Source organism: Peromyscus leucopus, chromosome 7, assembly GCF_004664715.2.
Source record: "Peromyscus leucopus breed LL Stock chromosome 7, UCI_PerLeu_2.1, whole genome shotgun sequence".
Taxonomy (NCBI): Eukaryota; Metazoa; Chordata; class Mammalia; order Rodentia; family Cricetidae; genus Peromyscus; species Peromyscus leucopus.
Window position 1 is genome coordinate 56,591,203 of NC_051069.1, and position 24,620 is coordinate 56,615,822.

Sequence of the window (24,620 nt, forward strand, 5' to 3'; positions counted from 1 at the left end):
GTTCTTAAACATTCATGAAGTAAGTGCAGTGGCACTGGCTAGTGGTATGAGGTCCATTAAATCCTATAAATCTTAAAGCAATATCACTAAACCCTAAGGCACTCATTGAACTCTTAGACAATCGCTGAACCCTAAAGCAGTCACTGAACCCTAATGCAGTCACTGAACCCTAATGCAATCACTGAACCCTAAAGCAGTCACTGAACTCTACAGCAATCATTTATTGGCTAATTAGCCAATAAAACAGAAAACTGGAATCACTAGAAACAAGGTTAATTAATTCAAAATAAGACAGAGAAGAAGAACAAGAACAAGAAGAAGAAGAAGGAGAAGGAGAAGGAGAAGAAGAAAAAGAGGAAACCAGGAACAAAGAAAAGTTGTAACAAAAAGCAAATGGCTCAAACCAAACATGTCAACAACTACATTAAGCGTAAATGATCTCCACACCCCAAGTAAAAGCAGAAATTCAGATAGGAGTTTAAAAACCCAACATCCAACTAATACATTTTATATGAAAAATAATTTTCTACATAATGGTGTAAATCAGTTAAAAATAAGAGATGAACAAAGGTCATCCTAAGAATGCTTTTTAAACATAGCATGAGTGACTTGATTTCACTGTCCTGGAGTTCTCTAATTAGGTTTGACTAGTTGGCCAACCAGCCCCAGAAACCTGCCTGTTTCCATCTCCCAGCACTGGCATTTAAAGCACACACCACCACATTCAACATTTTTCACAAGGATTCTGGGAATCGAACTCAAGTCTTCACGCTCTCAAGGCAAACAGTCTGCTAGGTGAGCTGTCTCCCAGCCCCTGGCAACATCATTCACACAGGACTTTTAGAAATCAGCCTTTATGTCAGGATCTAACTAGCCAGGTCATCTTACTATGCAAATGAAGCTAGGATGGTAATGGCATCTGAAGAATAAACTCTATATCAGGAATGTGATGGGGCCCACCATCTAGAAGCAGAGTTGTACTTTCTATGTGGAATCAGCACCTGCAGAACCATCTCAGCAACACTGCAGCTTGCTGCTGGTCACTTCTTAGCAGGCAAGGAACTTCATCAACTGGTGGGTCCCCAGACACCAGAATTCTTTCCATTACAGGGACTGTAACTCAAACTCAGTGTGAGTTTTAGCTCAAACACAAAGAATATACATTCTACTCTGCACCTCATGGAACTGTCTCCAAAACTGACCACATACTTGAATGCAAAGCAAGCCTCAACAGATACAAGAATATTGGAATGACTCCCTGCATTCCATCAGACCACCATGTATCATTAGACCGCTGGGTATCAACAACAACAGAAACAACAGAAAGCTCTCAGACTCATGGAAGCTGAACAACTCTCTACTGAATGAAAAAATGGTTCAAGGCAGAAATGAAGAAATTAAAGACTTCCTAGAATTCAATGAAAATGATGACAGAGTATACCCAAACTTATGGGACACAACAAAAGTGGTGCTAAGGTCAAAGTTCAGAGCACTAAGAGAAGAGCTTACATAGAAAAACTGGAGAGAGCTCATACTAACAATTTAACAGCACACCTGAAAGCTCTAAAATGAAAAGATGCAAGCACATCCAAGAGGAATAGACAGCAAGATACAATCAAACTGAGGGCTGAAATCATATAATACAAAGAGAACAAGACAAAGAATCAATGACACAAAAAGTTGGTTCTTTGAGAAAATCAACAAGATAGACAAACCCTTATCCAAACTAACTAAAAGGCAGAGAGAGAATATCCAAATTAACAAAATCACCAAGAGGGATATAACAACAGACACTGAGGAAAGCCAAAGAATCATTAGGTCATACTTGGAAAACCTATACTCCACAAAATTGAAAAATCTAAAAGAAATGGATAACTTTCCTGGTAGGTACTACTTATGGAAGTTAAATCAAGATCAGATAAACATTTTAAATAGACCTATAACCTCTACTGAAGAAGCAGTCATTAAAAGTACCCCCTCCCAAAAAAGCCCAGAGCCAGATGATTTTAGCATAGAATTCTACCAGACTTTCAAAAATGAGTTAATGCCACTACTTCTCAAATCATCCCACAAAAATAGAAACAAAAGGGACATTTTCCAATTTATTTTATGAGGCCTAGTTACTCTGATACCCAAACTACATAAAGACTCAACAAAGAAAGAGAATTACAGACCAATTTATCTTGTGAACATAGATGCAAAAATAATAAAATACTAGCAAACTGAATCCAAGAACACATCAACAAGGTCATCTGTAGCACAAATTCTAATTGGTCTTAATAATAAAAACCCAGAGTCAGATATTGAGGGTGAAAGCTGAAAGATGAGAGAAATAAAGGAGCCAGCTACTAGAGAGACTTCTTACTTCTAGGAATCCTCAGACTAAAGGGGGGGATGCTGAGCTCCTGTCTCCTCCCGCCTTATATTCCTCTCTCTGCCCAGCCATTTCACTTCCTGTCTGCACCTCCCTAGTGTTGGGATTAAAAGGGTGTGCCCCCTCTGCCTAGCCTCTATGGTTAACTAGTGGCTAGCTTCATACTCTGATCTCCAGGCAAGCTTTATTTGTTAGAGCACAAACAAAATTCTGGGATGGTTCAATATTTTAAAAAAATCAGTAAATGTAATCCACCATATAAATAAACTGGAAGAAAAAACTATGATTATCTCACTAGATGCAGAAGAGGCCTATGACAAAATTCAACACCATTTATGATAAAATTCCTGGAGATATTAGGGATACAATGGACATATATAATTATGTCTCAATATAATTAAGACAATTTACAGCAATTCTATATCCAGCATCAAAGTAAATGAAGAGAAAATCAAAGCAATTCCACTAAAATGGGGAAAAGACAAAGCTCTCCATTCTCCCCATCCCTATTCAATATAGTAATTGAAGTTCTAGTTAGAGCAATAAGACAACTGAAGGAGACCAAGGGGATATAAATTAGAAAGGAAGAAGTCAAAGCATCATTATCGGCATATGCTATAATACTATACACAAGTGATTCTAAGAATTCTACCAGGGAACCCCTACAGCTGATAAACACCTCAGGGGCTGGATACAAGATTGACTCAAAAAATCAGTAGCCCTTCTATATACAAATTACAAACAGACTGAGAAAGAATTCAGGGAAACAACACCATTCACAATGGCCTCAAATAATATAAAATATCTTGGGGTAACTTTAGTCATGTAAGTGAAAGACTTGTATGATAAAAACTTCAAGTCTTTGAAGAAAGAAATTGAAGAATATATCAGAAGATAGAAAGATCTCCCATGCTCATGGATTAGTAGGATTAACATAGTAAAAATGGCAATTTTACCAAAAGCAATCTACAGATTCAATACAATCCCCATCAAAATTTCAACACAATTCTTTATAGATCTTGAAAGGACAATTCTCAACTTCACATGGAAAAACAAAAACCCAGGATAGCTAAAACAATCCTGAACAATAAAAGAACTGCTGGAGGTCTCACCATCACTGATTTCAAGCTGTACTGCAGAGTTGTACTAATAAAAAGCAAATGGTATTGCCTTAAAAACTCATATGTTGCTGGGTGGTGGTGGTGCACGCCTTTAGTCCCAGCACTTGGGAGGCAGAGCCAGGCAGATCTCTGTGAGTTCGAGGCCACCCTGGTCTACAGAGCGAGATCCAGGACAGGCACCAAAGCTACACAGAGAAACCCTATCTCAAAAAACAAACAAACAAACAAACAAAAACATATGTTGATCAATGGAGTTGAATTGAAGACCTACATGTAAATCCACACACATTTTGACACCTGATTTTTGATAAAGAAGCCAGAAATATACAGTGGAAAAAAGAAAGCATCTTCAACAAATGGTGCTGGTCTAACTGGATATTGGCATGTAGAAGAATGCAAATAGATCCATATCTATCACCCTGCACAAAACCTAAGGCGCACTGCACAAGAAGAAACTCACACCAAACACTGCTTGGGTAACCAAGACCCAGAGACTAGATGGTCCAGAGACCTAGGGTAAAACCAAACACAACTGGTCTAAAAAAAAAAAAAAAAAAAAATCAGTAAAATGATTCCTAATGATATCCTGCTATACTCATAGATCCGTGCCTTATCCAGTCATCATCAGAGAGGCTTCCTCAGGCAGCAGATGGGAGCAGATGCAGAGACCCACAGCCACATACTAGGTGGAAAGAGAACCTGAATTGGAGGTGTCTGTCAAATCCCTCCTCTCTGAGCTCTGAGGAGGCAGAAAGATTGTAAGAGCCAGAGGGGATAGAGGACACCAGGAGAACAAGGCCCTCTGAATCAACTAAGCAAAGAGCATATGAGCTCACAGAGACTGAAGAAGAAAGCACAGGGCCTACTGAGTCTGCACTGGTTCTCTGTGTATAGCTATTAGCTTGGTGTTTTTATAGGACTCCTGACTGAGAATGAGTGCGTCTCTGACTCTTGTGCCTGCATTTGGGACTCTTTTCCTCATGTTGGGTTGTTGTGTCCAACTTCAAAATGATAGTTTTGCTTCATCTTATATTTAATTTTTGTCGTGTTTGGTTGTTGACTCTTGGAAGCCTGTTCTCTTCTACTAAGAGACAGAAAGGGAGTGAATCTGGAGGGGAGGGAGGTGGGGAGGAACTGGGAGGAGTAGATGGAGGGAAACAATAATAAGAATATGTTGCATGGGAAAAGAATCTATTTTCAATAAGAGAAAAAAATTAAATTATTCAGAACTTGAAAACAGGACAAAAATAACTATCTGATCTTTGTAGCTGGAAGGGTTTCTCTGGTCCCACCTGGCCCCACAGTCCCATGTTTCTCCATCCCACCCTGCCCCGTGGTCCCACAGCCACTTATAAAATAATCATTCAGAGGCCTAATATTAATTATCAATTGTATGGCCTATGGCAGGTTTCTTGCTGGCTGACTCATAACTTAGCCCATTTCTATTAATCTATAAGTTGTCACATGGCCATGGCATTACTGGTCTGCTGGCATCTTGCTGCTCCTTCAGCAGTGGCTGGCATCTCTCTCTCTCTCTCCTCTCCTTTCTTCTCTCTGTATATCTGCTTGGATTTCCCACCTGCCTCTAAGCTGCCTTGCCATAGACCAATGCAGCTTTATTTATCAACCAGTCAGAGCAACACATATTCACAGTGTACAGAAAGATATCCCACAGCACTTCCCCTTTTCTGTCTAGTCAAAAAGGAAAGTTTTAATTTTAACATAGTAAAATTTCATATAATGGAACAGTTATCAAGCAGGAATTACAGTTATAACGTCTAGTCTATTTGTATTTGGCAAAATTAAAGAAAATATTCTATCTGTCCTATATTTGGGAGTCTAAGTTTTCATATCTAATTTACCTTTTATCATATCCAAGGAAAATTATAACTATTTAGTCTTCAACTACATCAAAGACCCCAGAAGGATATAATATTGCCTAAGTAAACAGGAAGTACATTGTAAGCAACTTCCAAAAATTTAGAATGACAGAGACAGCTGGTTGCCTGGACAGTCACCCAAAGTTTCTCTGCAACATTGAGGCATTCATCTTCGGCCTATAGGCCTGGAATATCTGACAGACTCATCTCTAAAGCAGGACTTTCTTTCTTTCTTTCTTTTTTGCATCTCAACTTTTATTTGAAAACAACTTAAATTTTTAGACAAATGATTTTAGTATATAAATTTGATCTTGTTTTTATACAGAATATAAAGATTTCCCTCATTAATCTTCCATGCAAAGGGGTTACAGGCCCGAAGAAAGACACACTCTGCAGACAAAGCACACCTCGTGTGTGTGGCCCTGGAGACAAATGGTCACTGTGCTCCTGCACATAAATGAGGACTGAGAGGAGGCATCACACAGTAGGGGAAATGTTCTAGTCAATCGGATTCCAGAAGAAACACGACACAGAAACTGCAGATAAGGCCAGGTCAGCAACTTTAGTGAGGGACTCAGGTTCTAGGGGCTTGTGAGGCTACAGTGTGCACAGGGACACGGCAAAGCACAGCTAGCAGAGAGGCTCAAGGAGTGAGTTCCACTAAAGCAAATGACTAAGGGAGATGACAGGGAGTGTGTGTTAGTATACCCAGGCAGGTGGACCAGTGTCTGTGCGGCATGCTAAGTTAGTTACAACTTTTTCATTGGTGTGGATGAATCGTTAATGGTCTCATTTCTGTCTCTTCTTTCCAAACTCAGGCGTGTCTTATTTTAGATGGAGTATAGCTTTTATCTACTATTTTATCCTGTAAAAACATGTGAAGACAACATTCATTCTGGGCCAGAGGATGACCAGTGAGTTTATAAACTGTTCCAGTTCCTGCTTCCTTTCCTCGATGAAACTGTCATCAAATATTCCATCATCTCCTCTAAAAGGAAGCTGCCGCAAAAACGCTTTCCCAGGGTGTGGGGGAACTACAGCCTTGCTCTTGCTCTCTTTCTAGTTCACTTCGAAGCCATTCAAAGTCACTGTATCTTCTTCTAACAGTACATTCCTTCAGCTTGAAGATAGGAAGATTTGTCTTGGCCCTGATCTCGTAGGTGGTGAAGCGGCCCTGGCCGACCCCACGGTCTAAGGGTTGCTCACGGCTATCTCCAGGAAGTTGCTGGGCGGCCCAGTAGGCATCATTCAGGTTCTGCAGCTTGGTGATCAGCCCCTGGGTCTGCGCCATTTCGCTGTCGCCATGGCAGCCCCAGGCTCTCACCGCCTCTGCCTTCTGCCAACGCCGCCCTGCTCCGGGATTTTCTTTTCTTTCCAACGCCGCCCTGCTCCGGGATTTTCTTTTCTTTCCTTTTCTTTCTTTCTTTCTTTTTTTTTTTTTTTTTTTTCGGTTTTTCGAGACAGGGTTTCCCTGTATAGCTTTGCGCCTTTCCTGGAACTCACTTGGTAGCCAGGCTGGCCTCGAACTCACAGAGATCTGCCTGGCTCTGCCTCCGGAGTGCTGGGATTAAAGGCATATGCTACCAACGCCCGGCTATAGCAGGATTTTCTAAAGAGCTTTCCTACCTTGTCTTGGCAAGGATCAGCAGTCCTTTCTTTTGTGTCTTGCTTGTTCATTTTGGACAGTATACTGTCAGCAGTCCAGGTAAAAGCATTTTCTTGCCCAGTGGCTAAATTTTGCCACAGTGAAAGTAAACTCTATATGGAGTTTCTTCAATGATCATCATCTTCTCTGAAGTAGATTGGTGCTGCCAGGAGCAGACATTTCTCATTATCATTAAAAAAAAAAAAAAAAAAAAAAGAAAAAGAAAGAAAGAAAAGAAAAGGAAAGGAAAGAAAATCTATGTTATTAAAACATCTTAAGCCGGGTGTTGGTGGTGCACGCCTTTAATCCTAGCACTCGGGAGGCAGAGGCAGGTGGATCTCTGTGAGTTCGAGGCCAGCCTGGCTACAAGTGAGCTCCAGGAAGCGCAAAACTACACAAGAAACCCTGTCTCGAAAAAAAAAAAAAAAAAAAAAAAAAAAATCTTAAGTGCCATATTCTGTAGAACTTTGAAGTGTTTGAAGATGACCTGTCTAGCTAAAATATATTTCTACTTAACCTTGAACACATACCTAATATGACTACAAGTTTGATTATTTGTAATAAAATTACAAGTTTGTAATTACTAACTACTAACTTACATTTCTTTATTATCCTAAATAGTTGGTAATAACTTTCAAGGACTAGAAAATTGTATTACATTGTTAAATGAACTGTACAGATACAATACCTTGAACAAGATTAGAAATATAGGTACAGTATTTTCTAACAAAATCAATCATCTCAAATTTGTATCAATATGCATAATTTGTATACAATATACAAAAATCCAATCCAATGTAAAACATTTAAAACTAGTAGTTGCTTACAAAAGTAGATTTAATAATCTACCTTTATCTTGTCATTTGTATATCTTCCCCTTTTTACTTTTCAGAGTAGATTCAATAATCTACCTTTTATCTTATCATATCTATATCCTCTTTTTTTCTTTTCTTTTTTTTCAATTAAGAACCCTGAATCTAATTTCTTTTGTTTAGCCTTTTTCCTGACCATTATCAATTAACAGCTTGTAACCAACCATCCTAAACAATAACAATTATCCATAACCCATTGAAAGACCAAAAATCACCCACCCCAACTCTTGGGAATGTGAGTGTCATGTCCTTAAAATTACTTCCTGCTGTCTGGGGATGATGGCTTCTTTAGGGGATCCTGAAAAGGAAAATTTTGGGATGATTGTAAGTCCTGGGAGATGTAGCTGTATCATTTGTTGTTCAGTCTCTGCATAATGTGAAAATGCAGGGCTTGTCTCAAGTCCTTGCTCGAGTAGTCTGTGAGGCTAAATCATCTCAGCTAGTCATTTCAAAATTGTCCTGAGCAGTTTGTAGTCCAAAGCTGATCTTTGGGTGGTGTTTGTCAGCTTAGTGGTATTATCATAGTCCTGAAGGAATTGTTGTTGTGGGCCCCATCATCTTTTTGGAGACTTCAGAGTTGCTAATGTCACCCAGCTAACATGAGGCATCCTTCTCTTCAGGGGCTGAAAATATTCCATTATGTGATCCCTACATTTTAAGTATGTCTACTCAGCTGTTGGATGGCATCTGGGATGTTTCTACATCTAGGCTACTGCCTTGAGCCTGGGAGAGCAGATCCACTCTGAAGATCTGGATTCTGTCCTTTGGATGAATCACCAGAAGCAGAATTGCTGGATTGTATAGAGTCCCATTTGTATTTTCCCCCAGTAATCTCTGCACTTTTTGCCTTAATAGCATGTCAAGTTCCATCCTCACCATCCTTCACCACCTACAAGATACAGGGCTCCAAATTCTCCACATCCCAGGAAACATACTTCTCTTCTGTCCTCTCTACCTTCTTCCCCCTCTCCATCCCTCCCTCGTTTTCTCCCTCCTCCCTTCCTTCCTCCATCCTTCCTTCTCTTTCTCCATCTCTTCCCCTAGCCCTCACACTCTCCCTCCATTCCTTCTTTCCCCTCTCCATCCTTCCAATCCCTTCCTCCTTTTCTTCCTTCCTCCATACTTGTTTGGTATGGTTTAAGTCTGAAATGTCTCCCATGGGAGACATTGTTTAATTAATTACTTCACTATTTGAAACAAGGTTCTATGTATTTCAGGCTGGTCTCAATTTACCTGTTGAATTCGAAGACTACAGGTGTGCACCACTGTGCCCAGTTTACAGGTCCTGATAATAGAAACCCGGAGTTGGTGCATGTAATGCAAGCTCTTCTCCAGTTCACGTGCATTCCCATCCCAGGCTGGTGGTTTGAAATTTTGGGTCATAGCTTGTGATGTTATTTTGAAGACTCAGGGGCCTTAGGAGACTTCTGGCTGGTAATAATCATTAGGTTTGGGCCTCTGGAAGTTATGGCTGCTCCTGATTCTGGCCTATTCTTTCTATTTTCCTTTTTTCGCCTTGGTGGGAACAAGTTGCCACTACATACTCTTGTGACTGTGAACACCACCATGGCCCACTCAGCATGATACGATGAAATGTCTCAGAAACTGTGAGCCAAAATTCACTTTTCCTTCCATAAATTGTCTCCTCACAGTGACCCAGAAGCAGCTAATCCTCCACTCAGCAAGGATGACTCCTCCTGTGGCCCTGATTCCCACTTCCCTGGCAATGAGCAATGCTAGGCTAAAATGAGTCACAAAAGAGTGTGGGAGGTGAAAAATACAGACACTAAACAGAAAAATTCCCAAGTGTTTGACAGCAGATCAGAACAGAAGAATCAATGGACTCAAACATGAGTCATCCAAAAGGACTCAGAAAAACAAAAAATAAAAAGGAGTGAGAAATTCAAGACAGTGTAGAGACCTGTAAGACATCATTTAATCGTTACAGTATTTCAGCAGTTTCCCAAAACAAGGACAGGTAAACAGGCAGGATGCTTAGAAAGATAACTAGGAGCTAACCCTCCCATCCCAGACCCAGGAGGCCCAACAAACCCCAAACATGAACCCCAAAGTCGGTATGAAATGCATTAAAATCCAACTGTCAAAAGTCAAAACTAAAGAAAGCTTTGAAAGAATGAGGAGGTAAGTAGCTTTCCCATCCAGGCAAACCTCTGTGAATCTATGACAAGATTTCTCAGAAAAAAACTGCAGTCCAGAGGGACTACACTGCTATGTTCACCTTGCTGGAAGAAAAACACTACCGAGCAGCAATGCTCTACTGAATAAAGCTGTCCTTCAGGAATAAGTGAGAAACACAGACTTTACCAGACAAAAAAACTAACTAGGCCTGCCTTGTAGAAAGCACTAAAGTCATGTCTTCAAGTTAGAATAATGGTCTACCAAAGATGAAAATTCAATCATACAGAAATCTAAAAGTAAATATACAGATAACTGCAGAATAGTTTAATTCTATAATAATGGAGTGTAAACCACTTTTAATTCTAGCACCAAGGTTAAAATATAAAAGTATTCAAAACAATCACAATTACAAAGACATTTCCACAGATACACTATATAAAATATGGAAACCTTGGTATCAGTATAGAAAGTATAGTGAGGAAAAATTTCAAGTGTACAATTGTAGGCAATTATTGAAGTTATCATCAACACAAAATAAAATGCTAAAATTAAACCACAGTTTAGATAAGCCCTACAAGTATCCAGAAAAACATTATATTGGAAAGAATTTTGTATTTACTAATTTGAAAATTGTGAATTGCCATCTTGGAATTCAGTTGCCATTTCTTACCTGTGCTTATATCTTGGCACTGAAACCATGCAAGTTTCATTACTTAATTCCTGTCAGTTGTTTCTGGCCACCTACATACCAAGATGCCTGAGGACAATGACTCATACACCCTTTAAAGCTAAGGTCCATGCAAGCCATCTTGAATCTTGCAGGCATTTCCCATGGGTCGGAGGGAACAAAGATCTGCCCAGAGTATCTGCACACAGAAACTGGCTGTAGAATCCTCTGGGACTGGCCAGTAGCACTGATGTCTGGTCTTTTCCTGTTTCTTTGCACTGCATGGGCACACTTCTTACTAGAATCACTTCAGCTCGCCCGTGAGGCTTGAGCCTGAAATGATCAGTTTCTCTGGGCATTCACACAGCTCCCCCTGGGTCCGCTGAGCCTGTCATGCTCCGAGTGTGCAGTGATTACACTGAATCAGCTGTGCATCATTGCCACAGAGCGCATTTTCTTAAGTGTAAGAATCTATGTTCTTGGCACTGCGGTGCAAAGATTATCTGTCTTGTTACTAGATTCACAGTGGTGAGTATTATATGCAACGCAATCCACCAATATTTGCTGCACAGAGTCCAGATGCAGATTTATTCTCTTTATCTGTCTCTGAACAGCATTGCCTGTGATGGGTTGTTCCAGGCATCCATCTCCAGTTGATCGCTCTGATTGCGGGGGAGGGGTGCGGGAGAAGGCAGAATTAAACATGTTTATTTAGAGCTCTTCTTTAGCAGAAGAATTTTTTCTTGAAGAAGTTTATGGTATAGTAACCACCATAATTAAAATACAGTGTACGAATGTGTATGAAAGGTAAGCGTTATAATTTCTGCTTGTTGGGGAAAAAGTTTGGGAAATGAAAACTATAAAGTCTTGTCTCATCACAATTCTTAAAAGGTTTAAGGGTACTTTAAGGGTGACAGAATGAGGACTCACTTCCTTCCATTCCTGAGCAAAGCTGCACAGAGACCATGATTGACCGGCTGAGACTGCCGTAGCCATCAGTTTCCGGTCTTTAGCCGATGGGAGCCCTCCCAGAGTCTCCGTGATGTTCCTTTCACTTTTCAGTACAGAGAATGCTGACTGGAGTCAGCTCAGAATAGCTCAGACTTAGGAGGGGAATGAGAAAGAAACTGAGAGGCTGGAAATGACAGCGAGAGGTCCCTAACGATCTGGCTTTAAGCTTCTGCGATATCCCCAGCATGGCCCAGTCCTCACACTCGCTCTCTCTCAATAGGAAATAATCACAGTGACTAAGTCACAACAGCGATCCTTCTGCATTTGTTTTTCTCCTGACCATGAGAAGCCTGGTTGGGGAGTCGCCATGGAGACAAGGGTGTCATGGGCAACATGGTGCACAGCACTGAAGCCCCAGAGAATCGATGTGGGGCTTGTTGGAAGTGTTTCCTAGGCGAGTTTATTGTACTTAAGGAGAAAATGGGAATCTGACCTGAGTGAGGAAAAACACCTCAAAACATTGCGTCTGCAGAGGGTCATCAGGTTGGTCACCGAGCACTTTGCAGAGGGAAGTGCCTATACTATTCAGACACACAGAGGCTCAAGGAGAGCATGAAGACAGACTCTGATCAGCCTCTTCTGAGATCATAGCATGTCTTGTGGTAGCACAGCAGCGTCTTCTTTATTGGATTTTTCAGCCATGTTGGAAATGATATTATGATATTAAATAGAAATCACTATGTTATTAAATAGAAATAAGAACCTCCTAGACTAAATAGAGCAGAACAAATGGGGCTTAGCAGAGGTTTGAACACACTTGGGACACATGTGCTATGGTGGTCATTGTGGATGCTGGCTTTCTAAAGCCAAGGCTTCTCCACCGTTATTCTGATGGCTCACCGTGGGCTCGATCTTCCTCTCCTCATTCTAGGAGTCATACAGACCACAGCCTTCCACCGAAGGGAAACCTAGTCTCCCTCCCTCCCTCTCTCTCTCTCTCTCTCTCTCTCTCTCTATATATATATATATATATATATATATATATATATGATCAGCCTCTTCTGAGATCATAGCATGTCTTTTGGTAGCACAGCAGCGTCTTCTTTATTGATTTTTCAGCCATGTTGGAAATGATATATGAGTTTTATATATATATATATATATATATATATATATATATATACCACGTGTAGCTACATCTATATCTATCTATCTAAATACATACATAGATAGATATAGACATGTTTAATATGAACAAAAGAGGCCTAAGGGCAGTCATCTGGGTATAACAAACTGAGAAGCCGAAGGTTACCCTATGGAAGCAGGTGTAGTAGTGCAGGCTCATTGTGAGCCAATACATCGCAGGGATTTGTGCTCCCAGCCATCTTAAAGTTACAAGAATCACCAGGAACTGTGGCATTTCAATGTAAGACTTTTGACCACAAATTCCATGTGGCAAGTATTTTCAAGCAGGTAGAATTATATCAGAGCAGCCACACTGAAACAGAGAACTACCTGAGTGAGTGAACACCTATTTACTTCCCATCTTTGTTTTAAGTGAAATGTATATAATATAAAATTTATCCCATTAAAGGAAGGTTTAATGGCATTTAATATATCCACAATGCTGCATGAATAGCACCTCTATCTGGATCTAAATTATCCTTGTCATATTAAAGCTAAAGCCTGATGCCAAGCATAATGGAGCACACCTTTAATCTCAGTACTTGGGAGACAGAAGCAGGCAGAGCTGCTCCATGTCCATGGCATGCCTGCAGCTCACAAGGGGTGTTCTAACTTGCATGCCCTACGTCCAATGACATTTTCTAATGATGATTGTGGTGCCTGTGGCAATGGGTCTTCATTAGTGGTAACCTGTAGCTGAAAAGTGTGGGCCAGGCCATAGCAATACGACATGCTGCTGCAAGAGACTCTTGTGCTCTCAGCTCACTCTGTCTGTCTGTCTCTCTGTCTGTCTGTCGAGGTAGGCTCTTATATAATCAAGGCTAGCCTCAAACTCACTATTTAACTGAGTCTGATCTTGAATTCGTGGTCCTTCTGCTTCTACCTCCCAAGTGTTGGAGTTACAGGTGTGGACCACCAACTGCCCGAGACTACACTGGGAGTCAGAGACAGAAATGCTGATGACTAGTATTTGAACTGGGACAAATCGGTCAACCCCTGTGAACCTCACTTCCTTCCCCCATAAATGCGGAGTGACAACAAGTACCATATAAAACTTGTGTGAAAGTTCGATGGCACACTGTAATGACAATCCCTGTAGTACACTGGGTGCTGGTGCTCAGTAGATGGTAACCCACTTTCGTTTCCTTTTGCATCAGCCTAAGCAGAGAAGACACCTGAGCTCTCAAGAAGTGGACTCCCAGGAGACAGTCTCTGCAGCCAATCCCCTCAGCCACTTCCCACCCTTTGGTTGCTGAAGTCCATCGCAGAAGCCCTTGCTGAACCAGACCTACCCTTCCATGCTCAGGCTGGCTTTTTACAGAGTCCCACTGGACTTCTAAACTGCCCCACTTCATTAGAGTAGAAAAAAACGTTTGCTTCTTGCTAGCCTCATGAAAGCTTTCCAATAACAAGGTTGGCTGATTTCGCCTAATAGCTTTGAGCAATTAGTATTTGACTCAAGGTTTTATACTATTATGTGTCTGTAGGATTCTTATCTCTCCTTAATCAGACTGCACACTCCTCAGAAGGAAAAGACATAGTGTATTTAAAAAATAACTTTTGAAAATCCACTGAGAGCCAGTGCGGAAGGAGATAAATTAATACAAAACTAAAAGCATTCATCAAATAGCAGCAAATGTTAGCAATGACGCTATAAAGGTTAAGTTTGGCCCAAACAGGCGGGGGTGAAATGACTTTTAATTTGCAGATTATGGAGACACCATTAAGAAGTGAAATGACAAGAAACCAGAGTCAGTCACTGGGAAAATCCTGACAGCCTGCATGAGTCTTCTCCACAGAACACTCTCAGCCTGTGTGGAGCCAAGAACTCGCTCCAGAATCTGAGTGGGAAGCTCAGGGGACGGCAGTGCTACCAGAGCATGTTCTAGTGGCCACATTCACGCCCTCCACTCAGCACAAAGGGACAGCACTGACCGCCTGTCCGTCCCTCCTCCCCTCTCCTTACTTCACAGATTTAGTTAGTTACTGTGGTAGTTTGAATAAGGATGGTCCCACAGGCTCATATATTTGAATGCTTTGGTCATTAGGGAGTGGTGTTAGGCAGTGTGACCCTGTTGGAGGAAGTGTGGCCTTGTTGGAAGTTGTGTGTTAATAAGGGTGGGCTTTGGGGTTTCAAACGCCCAAGCCAGTCACAGTTTCTCTTCCTGCTGCCTTTGGGTCCAGATGTAGAACTCTCAGCTCCTTCTCCTGTGCTTCTGCCAGCCGGCTGCCAAGCTTCCTGCCACGCTGGTAATGGACTAAACCTCTGAACTGTAAGCAATTAAATGCATTCCTTTCCAAGAGTTGCCATGGTCATGGTGTCTCTTCACAGCAGCGGAACACTGACTAGGACAGTTATTTGACAATTTCATACATGTGTACAATGTATTGTGATCATATTTTCCCCCATATTCTTTTCTTATTCCTCTCCACTCCTGCTTCTTACCTTCTTCCTACCAACTCTATTTTCATATGTATGAGTGTGTTTGGCTATGTGTGTGTGTGTGTGTGTGTGTGTGTGTGTGTGTGTGTGTGTAGATAGCTTCACTTTTGTGTGTTCATGATTTGGTGGCCATATCATATCTGAAGACAGCACTTCACAATATTCCTCCCCATCACTGGCTCATATAACCTTTCTGTGCCCTCTAATACAATGTTCCTGGGCCTTGAAGGTGATGATGCAGATGTCCCCTGTTCCTAGTTACTCATTCTCAGCACTTTTACCAATTCAGAGTCTCTGTGTTAACTGTTTCCCACTGCAAAGAGAAGCTTCTCTTCCCTGGACAGCAGCACTAGTCTAAAGATAGAAGCATAAATATGTAGAAGACAATTTGGTTATACATTTATTTAGTGTAACATCAACAGTAAGCTCCCTGCCCCTAGGGTTTGTGACCTTCCTGCCATAGGCTTTGACCAGGTTGTAGCACCAGGAGCAATCCTCAAACCCCATTAGAAGTAACTGGTTACCCTAAAACAACCACGCCACTACTACACCAGTGGACACATCTTAACCAGCGGTCAGTATTACGGTTAGCGCCTTTTCTCCCCCAGCAGCCTGATAGCACTTTCGGGCACTATGAGTGCTACCCAGCAGGGAGGAAGCTTCCAGCTCAGTTTCAGCTTGATTTGTCTCTGTGGTGTCTTCATCAGTGAAGTCTTACCATCTGTTTCTGGTGGGTTTCCAAGAGCAGCTCTTCTCTTAGCACCAATGTAGCAGAGGCTGGCTCCTTGGATGCTCTTCACATGTGTCTGTATGCCTTTACTTTCAGTATTTGAGATCAAGAGCCATGTTCTTTGGATCTTTGCACTGAGCATGTCTTCATAGTGGGACCACATTTTAAATACTCAACACATGCTATAGTTAAGGCTGTTGTTAAAACTGGGGTGACATGAAGATGCCCACCAGAGCTTAGAAGGGAGGCTTCCCTCTAAACTAGTATACTAGTTCTAACCAGATACCATTTGTTAGTTTCAGAAAGCACATCATGACATGCTCTGAAAGAAAGAAGTCGGGGCAGTGAAACAAATGACTACATTCCTGATAAGAAGGAAAGGTCTGGAGCCCAGCAGAGTATGGAGTGTCACAGGGACACAAGGATGACAATGCCTAAGGATCTAGGAATAAAATATAAATATATACACAATTTATAAAAGTAATAAAATATAAAAAATAAAAAACAAAAATTAAATTCAAGGAAGGTAGGGAGTGAGAATTGTCAGTGTTACTCCATTTTCCTGAGAAGAGGACCTGAGCATGGTCACTAGAACATTCTCTGAGACAGCTGAGTTGACACATCTGTGAATGGCAGCTCCACGTAGGATGAGAATCCCAAGCTCTCCATACTGTACCCAGCATTCACCATGCAACAAGTGCTCAAGCAAACGTTACTTGGATTAGTGATGAGCTCCTGCTTTTAAAATGGCACTCTGGGTTAGTGTGAAATTAAAACTGAACTGTACATACTAGTAAGTGGACAGCCACTAGCTCGAAATTGAATGTAATTTCTCCCTAAGACTCAAGCCTTTTCCTAGAACCTGGCCAATCTCTCAGTAAAGCAAACCCTACCTCCTTTCTCATGGAACAAGTGTGCTTTCTCTGTCCCTCTGCTCATGACACGCTGTCACTTCTTTAGTATTTTTTGAGAGCGGGTCTTATATAGCCCAGGCTATCCTTGAACTAACTACATAGCGGAGAATCACTTTGAACTTTCAGTCACCCTACCTCTCCATTCTGAGTGCTAGGAGCACGGGTGTGCACCACCACACCTCATTTGTGACATGTTGACTGAACCCAGAGCTTTGTGCAAGTCAGGCAGGCACCCCGCTAACCCGGCCACACTGCAGCCCTCTTTTGTAATTTCTAAGAAACAATGTTCTGTGTACATACATCCCATAGTTTTACACCCATAACACTGACAAGATTCTTCCACCAAGCACGCTGAGTGTGGTACTGGCTTTTGTTTTCCAAATGTGGCAGTAAATCCACTGTGTGGCCCATCATAATTTTTATACTAAAATCCTAGAAACACAGTCTCTCAGCCTCTGTAGCAGCACAAAAGGAAGATGAAGATATGCTGATAGTCATATAAATTCAGGTATGGGTAAGAAATAGCTCTTTGGCAGATGAATAATTCAAATTATAATTTACATATTTATTTCTGTGGGCTCTGATTTTGATTAAGCCCTGGGAGCTGAGAGCCAGGCAAGTGTGAGATAATGAGCACATAGCGCTCTAGGGATGCACTGTAGCCTAGGCCTGCCTGAACCAGGCTTCTGCCTCACCTTCACACCTGAGCATCAGCCATCTCCAAGCAAAGCCTGAGGATTCTGACTTTGGACCTGTCTATTTTAAGTATGCAAATAAGAGATAGTTCCCAGTACAACGGCACCACAAAACTGGTAAAGATACAGTACATCTTTGACTCAGGGTCTGCTCAATGAATATTCAGAACACACCCTCCTGTTCAGAATGAGCTAGGCACCTTCTGCCCCATCACAGCCATTCCCACCTGGCTCCTGAGGGCAGGCCACCTGTGAACCCTGCTCCTGTAACATAGGCGTGCAATCTTCTATCTTCATACGAAAGCTCCCCGCAGCACGGCTTTCTTCTGATCACTCTTGTATTTGAGTCCATCTTCTGAAACCGTCGCACTCACCTGAGGGACAGTGCATGGGACCCCTCCCTTAGTGCTAGGATGTCTCTGTTCCAGTTAGGCTTCCGGCTGGGCTGCAGTCATCAAGAGACAGAATGAGGACACACCTAAGACTGTCCCATTTCTGACATGGGACAGCCCAGAGGCATACTGTTCCACCATGTTGAACGCCTTGGTTGCTGCAGGAGGTTATACCATCCTCCCATCATAGGACGGAGGGACAGAAAAGGGACATAGAGTGGATGGGTGACTGCAAGTCCCTCTCCTCCTCAGCAGAGCTGTGTCCTTGATTCTGTCAAGTGCTCCCCCCAACTACAACAGCTGGACAATGGAAAGCTCACAGTAGCTCTCCAGTGGAGAGGCCCTGTCTTAGTTACTGCCCGCCATGCCATGAAGACTTCCTCAAGCTGAGATGCCTGCAGGGTCTATCTGCCTCAAAGAGCTCAGACTATTCTGCACAGGACAAATATCCTCAGCATGTCTTCAAAAATAATGAGAAGGGATGTATAATAAAACAAGTGGCAGGAAACTAATTTGTTTGATGTAATCTTCATTTATTTGTGATTGTGATTACATGCAAACAAATAATAAGTAAACGCTCTGAGCTCAGCCCTAGGGATAGAGTTAGGTGGGTGTGGTGTCTGCTACTGGTTCTGTCCACTCATCCTTTCTCACTGTCCAGGATATCACTGGCCTTCCTGGTTCTCGGGCTTCCTGCAAAGGGAGAGACAGAGAGAGACAGAGAGGGGGGGGAGAGAGAGAGAGAGAGAGAGAGAGAGAGAGAGAGAAGAGAGGAGAGGAGAGGGAGGGGAGAGGAGGGGGAGGGAGAGGGGAGGGAGAGGGGGAGGGGAGGAGAGGGGAGGGAGAGGGAGAGGGAGAGGGACTATGTGGCCCTGGTTTGCTGCATGTGGAGTTGGCATAGCTAACTGGGTTCCTAATACTGGGGGATGCCTGCCAGGGAGCCTCTCCATACCTCTTTCTCTCCCTCCCTGGGGATGAGTTCTTTTCCCCCTGCAGACTAGAGTGGCAAGGGCTCTGCTCTTACTAACTCTGGGGCACCAAATCAACCCACTCTACCCTTCGCATTCACCCTACCAGTATAACTATCCCTAGTACTAAGCCTGGCTGGGAATGCTTTGAGCAGGTGTCACATTTCTCTGTCAGAAAGAATTTGTTCTCAGAAAAGTTCCCGGCAAGTGGGAGGCAAAGACAGCGGACAAGTACATCATTATACATTGTGATCAGATCCAGGAAGGAATCAAAATGGTCAGTGAGAGAGATAGCAATCTAACAGGATGGAGAAGCATTTAGCCCAAGTTCCAGGGAATTGGGGGCAGGAGAGCTTCTTGGGACAATGGAGGAGTGTGTATGAAGTCAGAGATAAACATGAGATTGGGGAGAGCAAGGATTCATTAGCTGGAAGACAAAGTTCAAGAATTTTTCCTCTAAGTTATGTTGAGAAACTGTCTATCCCTGTGCAGAAAAACGAAATTAGACCTTCCTCTGGCACCAGATACACAGCTCAACTGGACATGGATTAAAGACTGAAACAGAAAAGCTGACACTACCAAACCCTCCAGGGAAAAATTCCAGAACCTTGTTTTAGGCCATGACTTCTTAGGACCAAACTCTAAAAGCAGCAGCAGCTAAACACAGATGCATCAGAGACAAGCAGATGAGTTCCACAAACCGAAACGCTTCTGATGGTCCATGATGAAGATATGAACTGCTCTTAGGAGGCGAGAAATCAAAATAAATACAGTGTGTCCTGCCCTAAGCAGTAAGAAGACCGTTTTTTCGATGTACACTAATGTACATGGGACATTTCAAAAAGCTAGCAGGAAGAATTTGAAAGCTTTTACCACTTAGAGAAAAATCCTTCTTTTAGGCTATGCCCAAATGATAGCTCACTTCAGTCCCTTCCTCGTGTCCACTTCTTCACCACTTTCCCAATTTCAGGTGTTCATCCAAATGCCACTAGCTACACCCTCTGAGGCCCCCCGCCAAAGTAGTCTAGATGGCACCCGTGATGCCATCCTTAGAATGTCGATCAAGAACTTGTAGAGTACTTGCTCAGCTATGTTCATATCAGCATTGTTTGTAATAGCCAGAACCTGGAAACAACCTAGATGCCCTTCAACTGAAGAATGGATAAATAAATTGTGGCACATATACACAATGGAATACTACTCAGTAGAGAAAAACAATGACATCATGAGGTTTGCAGGCAAATGGATGGATCTAGAAAAAAAAAACATCCTGAGTGAGGTAACCCAGACTCAGAAAGACAAATATGGTATGTACTCACTCATAGGAGGATGCTAGATGTGGAACAAGGATGACTGGACTGCTACTCACATCACCAGTGAGGCTACCTGGAAAACAGGACCCCAAGAAAGACACAAGGATCGCCCAATGACGGAGAAATGGCTGAGATCTACATGAACAACCTGGACATGAGTGGGAGCAATGAAGGGCGAGGGTCGAGGGAAAGAGAACGGGAGATCCCAGCTGGATCAAGAACAGAGAGGGAGAACAAGGAATAGGAGACCATGGTAAATGAAGACCACATGAGAAAAGGAAGAAACAAAGTGCTAAAGAGGCCCACAGAAATCCACAAAGATACCCCCACAAAAGACTGCTGGCAATGGTCGAGAGACAGCTGGGACTGACCTACTCTGGTGATGGGATGGCCAAACACCCTAATAGTTGTACCAGAAACCCCATCCAAGGACTGAGGAATCTGGATGCAGACATCCACGGGTAGGCCCCAGGTGGAGCGCCGAGAGTCTAATTAGCGAGAAAGAGGAGGGTTTATATGAGCGAGAATTGTTGAAACCAAGGTTGGATAAAGCACAGGGACAAATAGCCAAACAAATGGAAACACATGAACTATGAACCAATGGCTGAGGGGCCCCCAACTGGATCAGGCCCTCTGAATAGGTGAGACAGTCGATTGGCTTGATCTGTTTGGGAGGCATCCAGGCAGTGGTACCAGGTCCTGTGCTCATTTCATGAGTTGGCTGTTTGAACCCTGGGACTTATGCAGGGACGCTTGGCTCAATCTGGGAGGAGGGGACTGGACCTGCCTGGTCTGAGTCTACCAGGTCGATCTCAGTCCTTGGGGGAGGCTTTGCCCTGGAGGAGGTAGGAATGGAGGGTGGGTTGGGGGGAAGGGAAGGGGGCAGGAAGGGGGAGAACAAGGGAATCTGTGGCTGTTATGTAGAACTGAATGGTATTGTAAAATAAAATAAAATAAAAAGAACAAATATGCATAAAAATTAAAAAAATAACTTGTAGGACTGTGGGAGCCCGTTCTGGGGTTCCTCATGGCTTTACCCAGCAGGTCCGAATAGAGGATGATCAAGACCACGGACCTGAGTGCAGGTGTCTGAGATGGCCTGCACTTGGCTGTGCTGGGGGAGGAGGTCTTTTGCTCCACCCCCTTGGCGTCTCTATAAAAACCCTGGGCCAGAGACAGTCGGGGCCCATTGGAATAGGTTCCAGGCCCTCTCGAGGCTATCCTTTATTTTCTATCTGTTTATCTCCGTAAGATTCTCCACTATAAATCCTTCTATCTAATATTTCCTGCTGCTCACACTCAAGAAAACTCTGGGAAGCTGTGGGGGTGGTGGGTAAACGCCCCACATAGGACTTACTGAGTTTTTTGTGTGTTTGTTTTTTGAGACAGGGTTTCTCTGTGTATCAGCTCTGGCTGCAATTCAGTGTTTTTAAAGAACAACAAAAAATGGTGGCTTTGGTTGAGCACTCCCAAGAACTGACTTCCTTTCTTTGGAGAAGGTGCCTTGCCTCGGGCCTCGGTCCCATCAACCCACTCTTGTTGAATGGCTGGAACCAACCAGGATTGTGTCTCCACACCAAAGTCCTAACTTGACCATCACAAAGTCCCCCTTGATGTGGCAGATATGATAAGCAGAGGCTCAGAGGACCAGGAGATGAACATTGCTGGATCCACTAGTCTGTCTAGTATTTCATCCAGTGGCTGGACACTGTCCTGGTCATCCTGAATCCCAAGGCCCTGATCACAAGCTTCAGGTCCCTTGTGTATTCCCCATTCAGTTCCATAACTATTCTGTTAAGGGGAAAACACTGTCACTTAGAAGTCACTAGACTAAAAACAGAAAGTCTAGGTTCTCGGTCCAGGTTTCTCTATTCCAAGTGAGAAAACCAAGACTCAGGAAGTCAGACTGTCACGTCTGAGCAAGGCTAGGATCCACAGCACCCTCTTCCACTTTAATGCTCAGAGGCATCAACTTCTACCACAGAGGTAGGTGAAGACGCTGGCCAGGCAGTCAGGTGGAGGGGACATTCCTCGCCGCTTTATCTTCTGTAGAGAGTGTGACTAGAGGATTTCTTAATCCAGAGCCAGAAGGAAGCCATGCTTTGTTCTCACTGAGTAGTTTTCCTTTCGCTGCATTTGATCCCCAACTGTTTATTTCCCACGGAAAGAGTAATCCATAAACCTTGGACCTTGCAGAGATGAATGCCAGCCCCACTTCCCTGTATTGTGTTGCCTATGCGATTCCTGATGTTGACATACGCCTCAGCTCAGATGAAGCCACCTGTATCCTCTCTGGAAATTTCCTATGACGCTCAGCTGCCTGGAGCTGGCTCCATCAGACTGCAGAGAGTGATTTCTAGCCGAGCTCTTGGTCACACTTTCCAGAGTGTCTCTTCTCATGGGACACGCTTGCACCACAGCAAATCTTTGGAGGTTGACTCATCCAGCCACCCATGGCCAGTCTCAGTTTATAAGCACATGAAATTTAAATCACATACTTGAATTTCATTTCCTAACAATACACTTTTCTCTGTTTTTGAACCACTTCCACAGTGTGCTGCCTCCTCCTTTTGACAGTACACTCCCCTCTGAGCTATATTCTACAAAGCCTAGAATCTTCAAACACTCCTGAGAATCTGCAAGTGTCCATTATCATACTATCATTATTGCTAGGCATTTGTCCTGTTTCCTCTGGGCTTTCTCAGACATTTATTCTACTTTTCATCCATTTTCTTCTCCAAACTGAAGAAAACATGGGTCCCCTCTTCATTGTCATAGAGTATATCTGTTATTTTTGTCTGGCTAAATTCCTGTTTTTATTTCCATGTAATTGTCTCCAATCCCCAACAACCCCCCCCCACACACACACACAATAAATAACTTGTAGGGACACTGAAAATTGCAGGGCAACATGCACCTCCCTCCCCTACACACACACACACACACACACACACACACACACACACACACACAATCTACCACAGCGCTGGGCAAGTGACCAGGGCCAGGGCAACTTAGCATGGCACATCACTGTGATATGCTAATGACCTCAACTGAACCAGTTGGAATCTCCCATGAGATTTACATGGACTAATGCTGGGAAAGGGTCAGTGGCCACTGAGGTGGAGACACTGCCATGGAGCCAAAGGCCTGGAACAATAAGTAAGTCACACTGTGTGGCGAGCAGAGCACCTCACACAAAGAGGAGCCAAGTGGAAGGAGATAGAGAGAGAACCTTGGCATCCGGCTGACCCAGAGGCCAGCCGCCACACTTCCAGTTCCTCAGGTAGCATGAACCAGTGGATTCTTTCCATAATATCAGTTTGGGTTGGGCTTCTAGTGCTGCATTGGAACAATTTGCAGCTAATGACATCTTTCCACATCCACCCTGCTTCCTCCTACCATGCTTAAAGTGTTTCAGATAAATGTTACTTCTTTGCATTTTATTTCAAACCCTAAATTATTTTAACAGATTTTAAAGATCCTCCAAAATCTGTAATAGCTAGAGCTGCATCTTTCTTGAAACATTAACACCCCAAATGCATATTCTCTCCAAGGACACACCGAGCCTTCCTGGAAAACAAGCCACTAATTCGGGGCTGTGCATTCTGGTACACCACGCATGTTGAATATTAAGTACCATTACAGTTATAACTGATGTGCAGGAAAACCTTTTCTGTCCTTACAGGAGCCTGCTGGGGCTGTTAGGAATCTGGAACAAACCCAGATTCAAAACTGGCTGAGAAACTTAAACAAAATAGAGTGAAATCCCGTCAGCAGCAGAGAAGCTGTTTCTGAGAAATCCGGCACCAGGTGAAAGAGCCACCAACACTGAGTCCCAAACTCACCCCATGGCTAAAAACAAAAACACAGAAAAACCAAACCACCCTTGTTAAGACTGGAGATGGCTCAGAGGGTAGAACGCTTGACGTGAAAGCCTGAAAAGCCAAACCTGGCCTTTAGAGTCCACATGAAGGTGAAGGAGAGACCTCACGACACAAAGTCATCCTTTGAGTCCCACATGTAAGCTATGTAAGTGTGTGAGCACATACACACCATGAACATACAGATAATAAGAATAATGTATCATTTTTGTTTATTTTTTTGAAATGAGGGTTTTTGTGTAGCCCTGGCTGTCCTGGAACTTGCTCTGTAGACCAGGCTGGCCTTGAACTCAGAGATCTGTGTGCCTCCCGAGTGCTGAGATCAAAGGCATGCACCACCACCACCTGGTAATAATATATAAAATTTTAAACTCTCATTGCATGGCAGGCAGTCCCTTATATATCCTTACCTCAGGAACACAACAGCAAGAAATGGAAAATTCTAGA

The 24,620-nt window shown here is 43.0% G+C and overlaps 1 pseudogene; it reads right to left on the reverse strand.

Annotated features, from left to right (window-relative positions):
- Nucleotides 1–6,011: 6,011 nt before the first annotated feature.
- On the reverse strand, nucleotides 6,012–6,666 carry LOC114695694 (annotated as a pseudogene).
- Nucleotides 6,667–24,620: the final 17,954 nt, after the last annotated feature.